The following is a 15,365-nucleotide window of genomic DNA, read 5'->3' on the forward strand; positions in this document are numbered from 1 at the left end:
GATGTAATCTCTGGCCCCCGGCTGATGGATCTGCGTCTTCTTTCATCATTTGACGACTGGAACTGCTGCACAGGGGCCTGTGAGGCCTCTTTTCCGGAACCTTTGCCGCTACCTTGGGAAGTTTTCATCGCTTGTTCCCCAGCAAGCGTTGCTGAGGACTGTTGCTCCAACTTCCCCATCGATCGACGATGGCCAGTTTTACCCACCGGGTCCACTGCTGGCGGGGCAGCAAACCCTGGTTTGGCGCCACTTGTCTTCTTGGCCCTGTCCTGTATAGGCGGAGTAACAGGACCGGGCTCAGACCTGGCCACCTGGCTCCCCTTCCGGCGGGCTTTCACCGGGGCCTCTTCGTCCGGAGCAGGGCGACCCTGGGCCAAGCCAGTACCTGGCTTATGCTGTAATTTTGGGTCCACCTTTGCCCCCACCGAGGCCCGTCGGCTGCCACCCGCCACAGGTGAGCCCCCTTCAGAAGTTTCGGCGGGCTCTTGAGCCAGGTAGGAAGTCGATCGACGTCTTTCAATTTCCCGGGCAGTAAACTCGATCACCCGCCCGGGCTTCGTGGAATCCCCATGGCCTCCCCCTAGCACTACCACCGGTGGGCCCCCCGATGGAGCACCAGAGGTCTTGGGCCTGGACCCATCAGTACCTGCCATCTGGGGTTTGGGCATCTTAAAAAAGGACGTCTTTTGTCCTGTCCCCTCTTTGGGTGGGCCCAGCCTTGACCCACCCATCGTAGTTTTTGCTTTATGGGGACAGGAATTAAAATCGTGATTTTCCTCTCCGCAGAGGTTGCACCTTATCGTATGGCTACATCTTGAGGCTATGTGACCTTCTTGGCCACACCTATTGCAGCGAATCACACGCTCCGTGCCGCAGGTCTCCTGGGTGTGGCCAAACCTCAAGCAATTTCGGCAATACATAGGCATTTGAGGATAGAACAGGAAGCCCCGAACTCTCCCGATGGCAAAATTTGGGGGCGGATGGCAAAGACCCCCAATACCACCGGGATCCTTACGGAGCTTGACCCAGAACTTCCTCTTGCCGTTCCAGAACCGCACGGAGTTCAAGATTTTGTTTGCGAATCGCACCTCTTCGCAGTATCGCCGAAGAAAAGTGGCTATATCCTCCGTGGTCACATGAGGGCTGTGCATAGCCACCACCAACGGTATATGTTCCTCACCATAGAGGAACTGGAACGAAAGACCGTCGAGTCGATCGTCCCTCTGGTCCGCACCAGACAAGGTTGCATAGATGTTATCGCAACACGCCGTGGCCGTGAAGGTGACGGTATACAGGCCACGGCTTTCCTGGTCATTTAGACACAGGATGTCCTCCCTATTGAGGCGGAAGTAGTCAAGAAGAATCACCTCCGCAATGAAGCGGAGGTTCTTCAACTGACGATGGCTCTCCGACACCTCTATGCGGATGGTATTTCGCATCGACATTTCCCCAGAGGGGAAAGCCCAGGAGAACGGCATCTTCCACACCCAGGGACTAAGCCCCTTCCCCAATAGCAGCAGGGGCTCGGAATCCCGCTATAAAAGCGGAACCCTTACCCAAGGCAGAGGTCGGGGGTACCCTAGGTGCTTCCGAAGCTACAGGTAACGCTCAACGTACCGAAAATGCCTTCTGAGACACAAGGTCCCAGAGACAGGGGGATCGCAACCCGTTGTCTGTGGACTAAGCCCGCTCCCCAATAGCAGCAAGGGGGTGAAGTCCCTCCGTAAGGAGAGACAATCCCCCAAGGCCGAGAAGCGGGGTACCACAGACACCTTCCGACCAGACCAAATGCAGATACTACACTTGATCTTAGCCAAAAGGCCGAGAAGCGATAACCGTGAAAGGGGCGGGCCCAACAAGGTGCCCTTCATGGGCACTATCACTGCTTGCTGTCAGGGAGGCTGCCAGACAATTTTCCATGCACACTCTGGGCTGGGGGGCAGTCAACCACCAGTACACACAGCAGAACCTAAACCCATACCATTATTGCTAAGCAGCAAGACAGGGGCCCATTGCACTCCCACGGGGCCTTTTTAAATGCAATCCATAACCCGGATTTGCCAGGAACCCTTCTTACTCCTCCTACTTGCATGTGACACTGGGCTTAGGATCTGCATAGGAAACACACACACAAGCACACACCTACCTTTGTTGCCTGCAGATGCCTCCTTGGCTGTCCCCAAACGGTATCAAACCAACACCCACGGGAAGCTGTAAGCATAGAGGACATGCCTGCACCCCATTGGACTTACCTGTGTGGGTTAAACCCGGGTTATTTGACAACCTATGGCGGTGATGGTTCTGCTCAGGCAGAGCAGTGCTGATGCTCCTCATAAAGCTGTCGCTGCTGTGAAGGTTCTAGGTGACATCACAAATCCCTATGGTTACATACACAACAAAGCTGGGTTGTTGTTGTTTACACTCTGCAAGGCCTGTGGAAGTGAGTGACATCATAGCACTGTAGTTCTGAGGGTTCTAGATGGATGCAACAATCTCCTGTTGCTTCTATGAAGGCCATAATAGACGACATCACCAAACAGCTCCATAGTCACATACACAGCAAAGGAGAGATGTTGTTTACACCTAGTGATGTCAGTGGTATTGAGTGACATCACAGCACAGTGCTAAGGCTCCTGGGCCTGGACACAGCAGCGGCTGCAATATCTCAACGGAGAATACGTTTATATATATGTGTGTGTGTGCGCGTATATATATATATATATATATATATATATATATATATATATATATATATTTCTCCGCCGAAATCACTTTTAAACCCATTTCCACCTTTTTTTCCCTTCTCTTCCTCTTACTTTTTTTTCAAGTTTTTTTACGTTTTTCTCCTTTTCGCCTCTTTTCTGGGCGTATTATTCTTCTTTTTCTTCTTTTTTTTCGTCTAATGCATACCCCATCAGTGCAGCAATGCTTATTCAATACCGCCAGCAGATGGAGACACTGGGGGATAATTTTCTAAGGATTTATACTGATTTTTCCTGTCTGAATTTGTCGCACAGAAAGTTGCAGGCCAAATATGTGTGACATTTCTGCGACTTTAGCTTCTAGAGCATTTTTACAACATTATACATAGGTGCTGAATACATAAAAAGCGACTGTTCAGCGACAGACAAGTCGCATCGGCTGAAAGTAGGCCAGAATGTCAGTCCATGTTGGAGCAGGTTTAGATACAGTCTAAAGTATAGATCTCAAAGTCTGTGCACAGAATTTAGCAAGGGCCTCGCACCTTCTGATGCATCAGGTAGGTGCACAATAGCATAGCCTAACCCTCTGTACTTTGGTCTATATTGATGCGGGACATAGACAGCCAGCTGATGACCAATCCATTAGTGCAATGGATGGCTGGAAGCATTTGTCTTTGCCTTTGCAATACCACAGAAGCAATGCATGGTCAATGTACAGCAATGACACACCTGTGTGAACAGCCAGGAGACCCCCCCCCCCCCCCATGTTATGTTACATAGTTACATAGTTAGTACGGTCGAAAAAAGACATATGTCCATCAAGTTCAACCAGGGAATTAAGGGGTAGGGGTGTGGCGCGATATTGGGGAAGGGATGAGATTTTATATTTCTTCATAAGCATTAATCTTATTTTGTCAATTAGGAACATTCAGCACCCACCCGCTATCAAGGCAGCTGCCTATCATGTCATGCCCTACCTGCACAGGTGTGCTGGCTACTCAAATGATCCAATTAAGGAGGCCATTTAGTCAGCAGCAGCAGAAGTCCTGTGCCTGGACGCTCCAACAGCGGCCAGACACAAGCAGAAGCAGAAGCAGCAGAAGCAGCAGCAGCACCACCTTTTGTTTTTTGGCTGCAGCAGCAGCAAGGCCCACAGGGCTGGCTAGCTGGCTAGCCAGCAAGCAGGTAGCAATGAAAGTAGGAATCTTTCTTTTTAACCCTGTAAGGGGGTGGTGCACTGTACCCGAAGATACTGCCATATCGGGTCAATGCATAGGGCGACGGAAGCAAGCTTCGAAATCGGCCCCCGTTCTCAAAAATCCATTTAATATATGGTCCCCAGATAGGGGACGTATCAGATATTAAACTGATAAGAACAGATACTACACTTGATCTTAGCCAAAAGGCCGAGAAGCGATAACCGTGAAAGGGGCGGGCCCAACAAGGTGCCCTTCATGGGCACTATCACTGCTTGCTGTCAGGGAGGCTGCCAGACAATTTTCCATGCACACTCTGGGCTGGGGGGCAGTCAACCACCAGTACACACAGCAGAACCTAAACCCATACCATTATTGCTAAGCAGCAAGACAGGGGCCCATTGCACTCCCACGGGGCCTTTTTAAATGCAATCCATAACCCGGATTTGCCAGGAACCCTTCTTACTCCTCCTACTTGCATGTGACACTGGGCTTAGGATCTGCATAGGAAACACACACACAAGCACACACCTACCTTTGTTGCCTGCAGATGCCTCCTTGGCTGTCCCCAAACGGTATCAAACCAACACCCACGGGAAGCTGTAAGCATAGAGGACATGCCTGCACCCCATTGGACTTACCTGTGTGGGTTAAACCCGGGTTATTTGACAACCTATGGCGGTGATGGTTCTGCTCAGGCAGAGCAGTGCTGATGCTCCTCATAAAGCTGTCGCTGCTGTGAAGGTTCTAGGTGACATCACAAATCCCTATGGTTACATACACAACAAAGCTGGGTTGTTGTTGTTTACACTCTGCAAGGCCTGTGGAAGTGAGTGACATCATAGCACTGTAGTTCTGAGGGTTCTAGATGGATGCAACAATCTCCTGTTGCTTCTATGAAGGCCATAATAGACGACATCACCAAACAGCTCCATAGTCACATACACAGCAAAGGAGAGATGTTGTTTACACCTAGTGATGTCAGTGGTATTGAGTGACATCACAGCACAGTGCTAAGGCTCCTGGGCCTGGACACAGCAGCGGCTGCAATATCTCAACGGAGAATACGTTTATATATATGTGTGTGTGTGCGCGTATATATATATATATATATATATATATATATATTTCTCCGCCGAAATCACTTTTAAACCCATTTCCACCTTTTTTTCCCTTCTCTTCCTCTTACTTTTTTTTCACGTTTTTTTACGTTTTTCTCCTTTTCGCCTCTTTTCTGGGCGTATTATTCTTCTTTTTCTTCTTTTTTTTCGTCTAATGCATACCCCATCAGTGCAGCAATGCTTATTCAATACCGCCAGCAGATGGAGACACTGGGGGATAATTTTCTAAGGATTTATACAGATTTTTCCTGTCTGAATTTGTCGCACAGAAAGTTGCAGGCCAAATATGTGTGACATTTCTGCGACTTTAGCTTCTAGAGCATTTTTACAACATTATACATAGGTGCTGAATACATAAAAAGCGACTGTTCAGCGACAGACAAGTCGCATCGGCTGAAAGTAGGCCAGAATGTCAGTCCATGTTGGAGCAGGTTTAGATACAGTCTAAAGTATAGATCTCAAAGTCTGTGCACAGAATTTAGCAAGGGCCTCGCACCTTCTGATGCATCAGGTAGGTGCACAATAGCATAGCCTAACCCTCTGTACTTTGGTCTATATTGATGCGGGACATAGACAGCCAGCTGATGACCAATCCATTAGTGCAATGGATGGCTGGAAGCATTTGTCTTTGCCTTTGCAATACCACAGAAGCAATGCATGGTCAATGTACAGCAATGACACACCTGTGTGAACAGCCAGGAGACCCCCCCCCCCCCATGTTATGTTACATAGTTACATAGTTAGTACGGTCGAAAAAAGACATATGTCCATCAAGTTCAACCAGGGAATTAAGGGGTAGGGGTGTGGCGCGATATTGGGGAAGGGATGAGATTTTATATTTCTTCATAAGCATTAATCTTATTTTGTCAATTAGGAACATTCAGCACCCACCCGCTATCAAGGCAGCTGCCTATCATGTCATGCCCTACCTGCACAGGTGTGCTGGCTACTCAAATGATCCAATTAAGGAGGCCATTTAGTCAGCAGCAGCAGAAGTCCTGTGCCTGGACGCTCCAACAGCGGCCAGACACAAGCAGAAGCAGAAGCAGCAGAAGCAGCAGCAGCACCACCTTTTGTTTTTTGGCTGCAGCAGCAGCAAGGCCCACAGGGCTGGCTAGCTGGCTAGCCAGCAAGCAGGTAGCAATGAAAGTAGGAATCTTTCTTTTTAACCCTGTAAGGGGGTGGTGCACTGTACCCGAAGATACTGCCATATCGGGTCAATGCATAGGGCGACGGAAGCAAGCTTCGAAATCGGCCCCCGTTCTCAAAAATCCATTTAATATATGGTCCCCAGATAGGGGACGTATCAGATATTAAACTGATAAGAACAGATACTACACTTGATCTTAGCCAAAAGGCCGAGAAGCGATAACCGTGAAAGGGGCGGGCCCAACAAGGTGCCCTTCATGGGCACTATCACTGCTTGCTGTCAGGGAGGCTGCCAGACAATTTTCCATGCACACTCTGGGCTGGGGGGCAGTCAACCACCAGTACACACAGCAGAACCTAAACCCATACCATTATTGCTAAGCAGCAAGACAGGGGCCCATTGCACTCCCACGGGGCCTTTTTAAATGCAATCCATAACCCGGATTTGCCAGGAACCCTTCTTACTCCTCCTACTTGCATGTGACACTGGGCTTAGGATCTGCATAGGAAACACACACACAAGCACACACCTACCTTTGTTGCCTGCAGATGCCTCCTTGGCTGTCCCCAAACGGTATCAAACCAACACCCACGGGAAGCTGTAAGCATAGAGGACATGCCTGCACCCCATTGGACTTACCTGTGTGGGTTAAACCCGGGTTATTTGACAACCTATGGCGGTGATGGTTCTGCTCAGGCAGAGCAGTGCTGATGCTCCTCATAAAGCTGTCGCTGCTGTGAAGGTTCTAGGTGACATCACAAATCCCTATGGTTACATACACAACAAAGCTGGGTTGTTGTTGTTTACACTCTGCAAGGCCTGTGGAAGTGAGTGACATCATAGCACTGTAGTTCTGAGGGTTCTAGATGGATGCAACAATCTCCTGTTGCTTCTATGAAGGCCATAATAGACGACATCACCAAACAGCTCCATAGTCACATACACAGCAAAGGAGAGATGTTGTTTACACCTAGTGATGTCAGTGGTATTGAGTGACATCACAGCACAGTGCTAAGGCTCCTGGGCCTGGACACAGCAGCGGCTGCAATATCTCAACGGAGAATACGTTTATATATATGTGTGTGTGTGCGCGTATATATATATATATATATATATATATATATATATATATATATATATTTCTCCGCCGAAATCACTTTTAAACCCATTTCCACCTTTTTTTCCCTTCTCTTCCTCTTACTTTTTTTTCACGTTTTTTTACGTTTTTCTCCTTTTCGCCTCTTTTCTGGGCGTATTATTCTTCTTTTTCTTCTTTTTTTTTCGTCTAATGCATACCCCATCAGTGCAGCAATGCTTATTCAATACCGCCAGCAGATGGAGACACTGGGGGATAATTTTCTAAGGATTTATACTGATTTTTCCTGTCTGAATTTGTCGCACAGAAAGTTGCAGGCCAAATATGTGTGACATTTCTGCGACTTTAGCTTCTAGAGCATTTTTACAACATTATACATAGGTGCTGAATACATAAAAAGCGACTGTTCAGCGACAGACAAGTCGCATCGGCTGAAAGTAGGCCAGAATGTCAGTCCATGTTGGAGCAGGTTTAGATACAGTCTAAAGTATAGATCTCAAAGTCTGTGCACAGAATTTAGCAAGGGCCTCGCACCTTCTGATGCATCAGGTAGGTGCACAATAGCATAGCCTAACCCTCTGTACTTTGGTCTATATTGATGCGGGACATAGACAGCCAGCTGATGACCAATCCATTAGTGCAATGGATGGCTGGAAGCATTTGTCTTTGCCTTTGCAATACCACAGAAGCAATGCATAGTCAATGTACAGCAATGACACACCTGTGTGAACAGCCAGGAGACCCCCCCCCCCCCCCATGTTATGTTACATAGTTACATAGTTAGTACGGTCGAAAAAAGACATATGTCCATCAAGTTCAACCAGGGAATTAAGGGGTAGGGGTGTGGCGCGATATTGGGGAAGGGATGAGATTTTATATTTCTTCATAAGCATTAATCTTATTTTGTCAATTAGGAACATTCAGCACCCACCCGCTATCAAGGCAGCTGCCTATCATGTCATGCCCTACCTGCACAGGTGTGCTGGCTACTCAAATGATCCAATTAAGGAGGCCATTTAGTCAGCAGCAGCAGAAGTCCTGTGCCTGGACGCTCCAACAGCGGCCAGACACAAGCAGAAGCAGAAGCAGCAGAAGCACCACCTTTTGTTTTTTGGCTGCAGCAGCAGCAAGGCCCACAGGGCTGGCTAGCTGGCTAGCCAGCAAGCAGGCAGCAATGAAAGTAGGAATCTTTCTTTTTAACCCTGTAAGGGGGTGGTGCACTGTACCCGAAGATACTGCCATATCGGGTCAATGCATAGGGCGACGGAAGCAAGCTTCGAAATCGGCCCCCGTTCTCAAAAATCCATTTAATATATGGTCCCCAGATAGGGGACGTATCAGATATTAAACTGATAAGAACAGATTTTTTTTTTTATCTAAAGCCGAGGAACGTGCTTTCGATTCACCCAAAGTGCAAGAAAAAGTGCAAACGTGTTACACTAAAAAAAACGTGCACAAAGGATGCGGTCTATCGCAAGCCCTTCTCCGATAGGAGAGAGGCCCCCCAACAAACCTTACCCTTCGCCTCCGGACCAAAAGGTACCTGCGAGGTTCCAGGTTCGATGTCCCTTTTCGCCGAAGCTACTAGGAGACCACAAATGCTCCCGGCATCCCCCTTGGCGTTAGCCAAGGTATCTGCCCGCAGAGCCGATTACGGTAGGTACCCTGCGAAGCAGGAGTACCCGGGGTGTTTGCAGGGAGGTGCGGAACCTAATGGCCACACACACCTCCCCTAGACCGCCAGGAGGGACACCCAGAAGGGCTACCGCATCCTGACAAATCCTGTGAACACACAACACGCAAAAAGTGACACAGTGAGACAAAAAATAAATAAATAAGTGAATGTGTGCAGATATACTGCCCGGACATCCGGCCGGATCTATAAAAATTTCTCTGATCCTAGCCAGAAGGCCGGGAATCAAGAGGTGAGTGCCACAAGGTGAAGAGATTATGGTGCCCGTGCTTCAACTCAGTGAGCCTATTCTCCCAGTGAGTTTCGGCACCTCGGGGTCACCACTCCCCGAGGCACAAAAGTACCTCGGCTCTAGACCCTCTCAGCCTCATGGCGAGACCCGGAGGGAACAGGTCACATCGGGGCAGCCGTCGAGCTGATTCCTCAGAACCAGCCCCGGAAAGCCCTGGTACACCTGCATCCTCCATGCAGCACCCATCCCCACCAGCATGAAAACTGATAAGAACAGATACTACACTTGATCTTAGCCAAAAGGCCGAGAAGCGATAACCGTGAAAGGGGCGGGCCCAACAAGGTGCCCTTCATGGGCACTATCACTGCTTGCTGTCAGGGAGGCTGCCAGACAATTTTCCATGCACACTCTGGGCTGGGGGGCAGTCAACCACCAGTACACACAGCAGAACCTAAACCCATACCATTATTGCTAAGCAGCAAGACAGGGGCCCATTGCACTCCCACGGGGCCTTTTTAAATGCAATCCATAACCCGGATTTGCCAGGAACCCTTCTTACTCCTCCTACTTGCATGTGACACTGGGCTTAGGATCTGCATAGGAAACACACACACAAGCACACACCTACCTTTGTTGCCTGCAGATGCCTCCTTGGCTGTCCCCAAACGGTATCAAACCAACACCCACGGGAAGCTGTAAGCATAGAGGACATGCCTGCACCCCATTGGACTTACCTGTGTGGGTTAAACCCGGGTTATTTGACAACCTATGGCGGTGATGGTTCTGCTCAGGCAGAGCAGTGCTGATGCTCCTCATAAAGCTGTCGCTGCTGTGAAGGTTCTAGGTGACATCACAAATCCCTATGGTTACATACACAACAAAGCTGGGTTGTTGTTGTTTACACTCTGCAAGGCCTGTGGAAGTGAGTGACATCATAGCACTGTAGTTCTGAGGGTTCTAGATGGATGCAACAATCTCCTGTTGCTTCTATGAAGGCCATAATAGACGACATCACCAAACAGCTCCATAGTCACATACACAGCAAAGGAGAGATGTTGTTTACACCTAGTGATGTCAGTGGTATTGAGTGACATCACAGCACAGTGCTAAGGCTCCTGGGCCTGGACACAGCAGCGGCTGCAATATCTCAACGGAGAATACGTTTATATATATGTGTGTGTGTGCGCGTATATATATATATATATATATATATATATATATATATATATATATTTCTCCGCCGAAATCACTTTTAAACCCATTTCCACCTTTTTTTCCCTTCTCTTCCTCTTACTTTTTTTTCACGTTTTTTTACGTTTTTCTCCTTTTCGCCTCTTTTCTGGGCGTATTATTCTTCTTTTTCTTCTTTTTTTTCGTCTAATGCATACCCCATCAGTGCAGCAATGCTTATTCAATACCGCCAGCAGATGGAGACACTGGGGGATAATTTTCTAAGGATTTATACTGATTTTTCCTGTCTGAATTTGTCGCACAGAAAGTTGCAGGCCAAATATGTGTGACATTTCTGCGACTTTAGCTTCTAGAGCATTTTTACAACATTATACATAGGTGCTGAATACATAAAAAGCGACTGTTCAGCGACAGACAAGTCGCATCGGCTGAAAGTAGGCCAGAATGTCAGTCCATGTTGGAGCAGGTTTAGATACAGTCTAAAGTATAGATCTCAAAGTCTGTGCACAGAATTTAGCAAGGGCCTCGCACCTTCTGATGCATCAGGTAGGTGCACAATAGCATAGCCTAACCCTCTGTACTTTGGTCTATATTGATGCGGGACATAGACAGCCAGCTGATGACCAATCCATTAGTGCAATGGATGGCTGGAAGCATTTGTCTTTGCCTTTGCAATACCACAGAAGCAATGCATGGTCAATGTACAGCAATGACACACCTGTGTGAACAGCCAGGAGACCCCCCCCCCCATGTTATGTTACATAGTTACATAGTTAGTACGGTCGAAAAAAGACATATGTCCATCAAGTTCAACCAGGGAATTAAGGGGTAGGGGTGTGGCGCGATATTGGGGAAGGGATGAGATTTTATATTTCTTCATAAGCATTAATCTTATTTTGTCAATTAGGAACATTCAGCACCCACCCGCTATCAAGGCAGCTGCCTATCATGTCATGCCCTACCTGCACAGGTGTGCTGGCTACTCAAATGATCCAATTAAGGAGGCCATTTAGTCAGCAGCAGCAGAAGTCCTGTGCCTGGACGCTCCAACAGCGGCCAGACACAAGCAGAAGCAGAAGCAGCAGAAGCAGCAGCAGCACCACCTTTTGTTTTTTGGCTGCAGCAGCAGCAAGGCCCACAGGGCTGGCTAGCTGGCTAGCCAGCAAGCAGGTAGCAATGAAAGTAGGAATCTTTCTTTTTAACCCTGTAAGGGGGTGGTGCACTGTACCCGAAGATACTGCCATATCGGGTCAATGCATAGGGCGACGGAAGCAAGCTTCGAAATCGGCCCCCGTTCTCAAAAATCCATTTAATATATGGTCCCCAGATAGGGGACGTATCAGATATTAAACTGATAAGAACAGATACTACACTTGATCTTAGCCAAAAGGCCGAGAAGCGATAACCGTGAAAGGGGCGGGCCCAACAAGGTGCCCTTCATGGGCACTATCACTGCTTGCTGTCAGGGAGGCTGCCAGACAATTTTCCATGCACACTCTGGGCTGGGGGGCAGTCAACCACCAGTACACACAGCAGAACCTAAACCCATACCATTATTGCTAAGCAGCAAGACAGGGGCCCATTGCACTCCCACGGGGCCTTTTTAAATGCAATCCATAACCCGGATTTGCCAGGAACCCTTCTTACTCCTCCTACTTGCATGTGACACTGGGCTTAGGATCTGCATAGGAAACACACACACAAGCACACACCTACCTTTGTTGCCTGCAGATGCCTCCTTGGCTGTCCCCAAACGGTATCAAACCAACACCCACGGGAAGCTGTAAGCATAGAGGACATGCCTGCACCCCATTGGACTTACCTGTGTGGGTTAAACCCGGGTTATTTGACAACCTATGGCGGTGATGGTTCTGCTCAGGCAGAGCAGTGCTGATGCTCCTCATAAAGCTGTCGCTGCTGTGAAGGTTCTAGGTGACATCACAAATCCCTATGGTTACATACACAACAAAGCTGGGTTGTTGTTGTTTACACTCTGCAAGGCCTGTGGAAGTGAGTGACATCATAGCACTGTAGTTCTGAGGGTTCTAGATGGATGCAACAATCTCCTGTTGCTTCTATGAAGGCCATAATAGACGACATCACCAAACAGCTCCATAGTCACATACACAGCAAAGGAGAGATGTTGTTTACACCTAGTGATGTCAGTGGTATTGAGTGACATCACAGCACAGTGCTAAGGCTCCTGGGCCTGGACACAGCAGCGGCTGCAATATCTCAACGGAGAATACGTTTATATATATGTGTGTGTGTGCGCGTATATATATATATATATATATATATATATATATATATATATATTTCTCCGCCGAAATCACTTTTAAACCCATTTCCACCTTTTTTTCCCTTCTCTTCCTCTTACTTTTTTTTCACGTTTTTTTAAGTTTTTCTCCTTTTCGCCTCTTTTCTGGGCGTATTATTCTTCTTTTTCTTCTTTTTTTTCGTCTAATGCATACCCCATCAGTGCAGCAATGCTTATTCAATACCGCCAGCAGATGGAGACACTGGGGGATAATTTTCTAAGGATTTATACTGATTTTTCCTGTCTGAATTTGTCGCACAGAAAGTTGCAGGCCAAATATGTGTGACATTTCTGCGACTTTAGCTTCTAGAGCATTTTTACAACATTATACATAGGTGCTGAATACATAAAAAGCGACTGTTCAGCGACAGACAAGTCGCATCGGCTGAAAGTAGGCCAGAATGTCAGTCCATGTTGGAGCAGGTTTAGATACAGTCTAAAGTATAGATCTCAAAGTCTGTGCACAGAATTTAGCAAGGGCCTCGCACCTTCTGATGCATCAGGTAGGTGCACAATAGCATAGCCTAACCCTCTGTACTTTGGTCTATATTGATGCGGGACATAGACAGCCAGCTGATGACCAATCCATTAGTGCAATGGATGGCTGGAAGCATTTGTCTTTGCCTTTGCAATACCACAGAAGCAATGCATGGTCAATGTACAGCAATGACACACCTGTGTGAACAGCCAGGAGACCCCCCCCCCCCCCCATGTTATGTTACATAGTTACATAGTTAGTACGGTCGAAAAAAGACATATGTCCATCAAGTTCAACCAGGGAATTAAGGGGTAGGGGTGTGGCGCGATATTGGGGAAGGGATGAGATTTTATATTTCTTCATAAGCATTAATCTTATTTTGTCAATTAGGAATATTCAGCACCCACCCGCTATCAAGGCAGCTGCCTATCATGTCATGCCCTACCTGCACAGGTGTGCTGGCTACTCAAATGATCCAATTAAGGAGGCCATTTAGTCAGCAGCAGCAGAAGTCCTGTGCCTGGACGCTCCAACAGCGGCCAGACACAAGCAGAAGCAGAAGCAGCAGAAGCAGCAGCAGCACCACCTTTTGTTTTTTGGCTGCAGCAGCAGCAAGGCCCACAGGGCTGGCTAGCTGGCTAGCCAGCAAGCAGGTAGCAATGAAAGTAGGAATCTTTCTTTTTAACCCTGTAAGGGGGTGGTGCACTGTACCCGAAGATACTGCCATATCGGGTCAATGCATAGGGCGATGGAAGCAAGCTTCGAAATCGGCCCCCGTTCTCAAAAATCCATTTAATATATGGTCCCCAGATAGGGGACGTATCAGATATTAAACTGATAAGAACAGATACTACACTTGATCTTAGCCAAAAGGCCGAGAAGCGATAACCGTGAAAGGGGCGGGCCCAACAAGGTGCCCTTCATGGGCACTATCACTGCTTGCTGTCAGGGAGGCTGCCAGACAATTTTCCATGCACACTCTGGGCTGGGGGGCAGTCAACCACCAGTACACACAGCAGAACCTAAACCCATACCATTATTGCTAAGCAGCAAGACAGGGGCCCATTGCACTCCCACGGGGCCTTTTTAAATGCAATCCATAACCCGGATTTGCCAGGAACCCTTCTTACTCCTCCTACTTGCATGTGACACTGGGCTTAGGATCTGCATAGGAAACACACACACAAGCACACACCTACCTTTGTTGCCTGCAGATGCCTCCTTGGCTGTCCCCAAACGGTATCAAACCAACACCCACGGGAAGCTGTAAGCATAGAGGACATGCCTGCACCCCATTGGACTTACCTGTGTGGGTTAAACCCGGGTTATTTGACAACCTATGGCGGTGATGGTTCTGCTCAGGCAGAGCAGTGCTGATGCTCCTCATAAAGCTGTCGCTGCTGTGAAGGTTCTAGGTGACATCACAAATCCCTATGGTTACATACACAACAAAGCTGGGTTGTTGTTGTTTACACTCTGCAAGGCCTGTGGAAGTGAGTGACATCATAGCACTGTAGTTCTGAGGGTTCTAGATGGATGCAACAATCTCCTGTTGCTTCTATGAAGGCCATAATAGACGACATCACCAAACAGCTCCATAGTCACATACACAGCAAAGGAGAGATGTTGTTTACACCTAGTGATGTCAGTGGTATTGAGTGACATCACAGCACAGTGCTAAGGCTCCTGGGCCTGGACACAGCAGCGGCTGCAATATCTCAACGGAGAATACGTTTATATATATGTGTGTGTGTGCGTATATATATATATATATATATATATATATATATATATATATATATATTTCTCCGCCGAAATCACTTTTAAACCCATTTCCACCTTTTTTTCCCTTCTCTTCCTCTTACTTTTTTTTCACGTTTTTTTACGTTTTTCTCCTTTTCGCCTCTTTTCTGGGCGTATTATTCTTCTTTTTCTTCTTTTTTTTCGTCTAATGCATACCCCATCAGTGCAGCAATGCTTATTCAATACCGCCAGCAGATGGAGACACTGGGGGATAATTTTCTAAGGATTTATACTGATTTTTCCTGTCTGAATTTGTCGCACAGAAAGTTGCAGGCCAAATATGTGTGACATTTCTGCGACTTTAGCTTCTAGAGCATTTTTACAACATTATACATAGGTGCTGAATACATAAAAAGCGACTGTTCAGCGACAGACAAGTCGCA

General features: G+C 47.6%; 5 non-coding genes and 2 pseudogenes across 5 annotated transcripts; all 7 read right to left on the reverse strand.

Annotated features, from left to right (window-relative positions):
• Positions 1-1,615: 1,615 nt before the first annotated feature.
• LOC130337274 (U2 spliceosomal RNA) lies at positions 1,616-1,833 on the reverse strand (annotated as a pseudogene).
• Positions 1,834-3,929: 2,096 nt separating this feature from the next.
• Positions 3,930-4,120, reverse strand: LOC130337288 (U2 spliceosomal RNA). Its single transcript, XR_008878201.1, has one exon. It is a non-coding gene; the product is annotated as a U2 spliceosomal RNA (small nuclear RNA).
• Positions 4,121-6,198: 2,078 nt separating this feature from the next.
• LOC130337289 (U2 spliceosomal RNA) lies at positions 6,199-6,389 on the reverse strand. The gene has a single exon (XR_008878202.1). It is a non-coding gene; the product is annotated as a U2 spliceosomal RNA (small nuclear RNA).
• Positions 6,390-8,475: 2,086 nt separating this feature from the next.
• LOC130337247 (U2 spliceosomal RNA) lies at positions 8,476-8,659 on the reverse strand. The gene has a single exon (XR_008878181.1). It is a non-coding gene; the product is annotated as a U2 spliceosomal RNA (small nuclear RNA).
• A 686-nt stretch (positions 8,660-9,345) lies between these two features.
• Positions 9,346-9,505, reverse strand: LOC130337264 (U2 spliceosomal RNA; annotated as a pseudogene).
• Positions 9,506-11,593: 2,088 nt separating this feature from the next.
• LOC130337290 (U2 spliceosomal RNA) lies at positions 11,594-11,784 on the reverse strand. The gene has a single exon (XR_008878203.1). It is a non-coding gene; the product is annotated as a U2 spliceosomal RNA (small nuclear RNA).
• A 2,090-nt stretch (positions 11,785-13,874) lies between these two features.
• LOC130337231 (U2 spliceosomal RNA) lies at positions 13,875-14,065 on the reverse strand. The gene has a single exon (XR_008878167.1). It is a non-coding gene; the product is annotated as a U2 spliceosomal RNA (small nuclear RNA).
• Between the last annotated feature and the right edge of the window lie 1,300 nt (positions 14,066-15,365).

The sequence above is a fragment of the Hyla sarda genome, unplaced genomic scaffold, assembly GCF_029499605.1.
Source record: "Hyla sarda isolate aHylSar1 unplaced genomic scaffold, aHylSar1.hap1 scaffold_493, whole genome shotgun sequence".
Lineage (NCBI taxonomy): Eukaryota > Metazoa > Chordata > Amphibia > Anura > Hylidae > Hyla > Hyla sarda.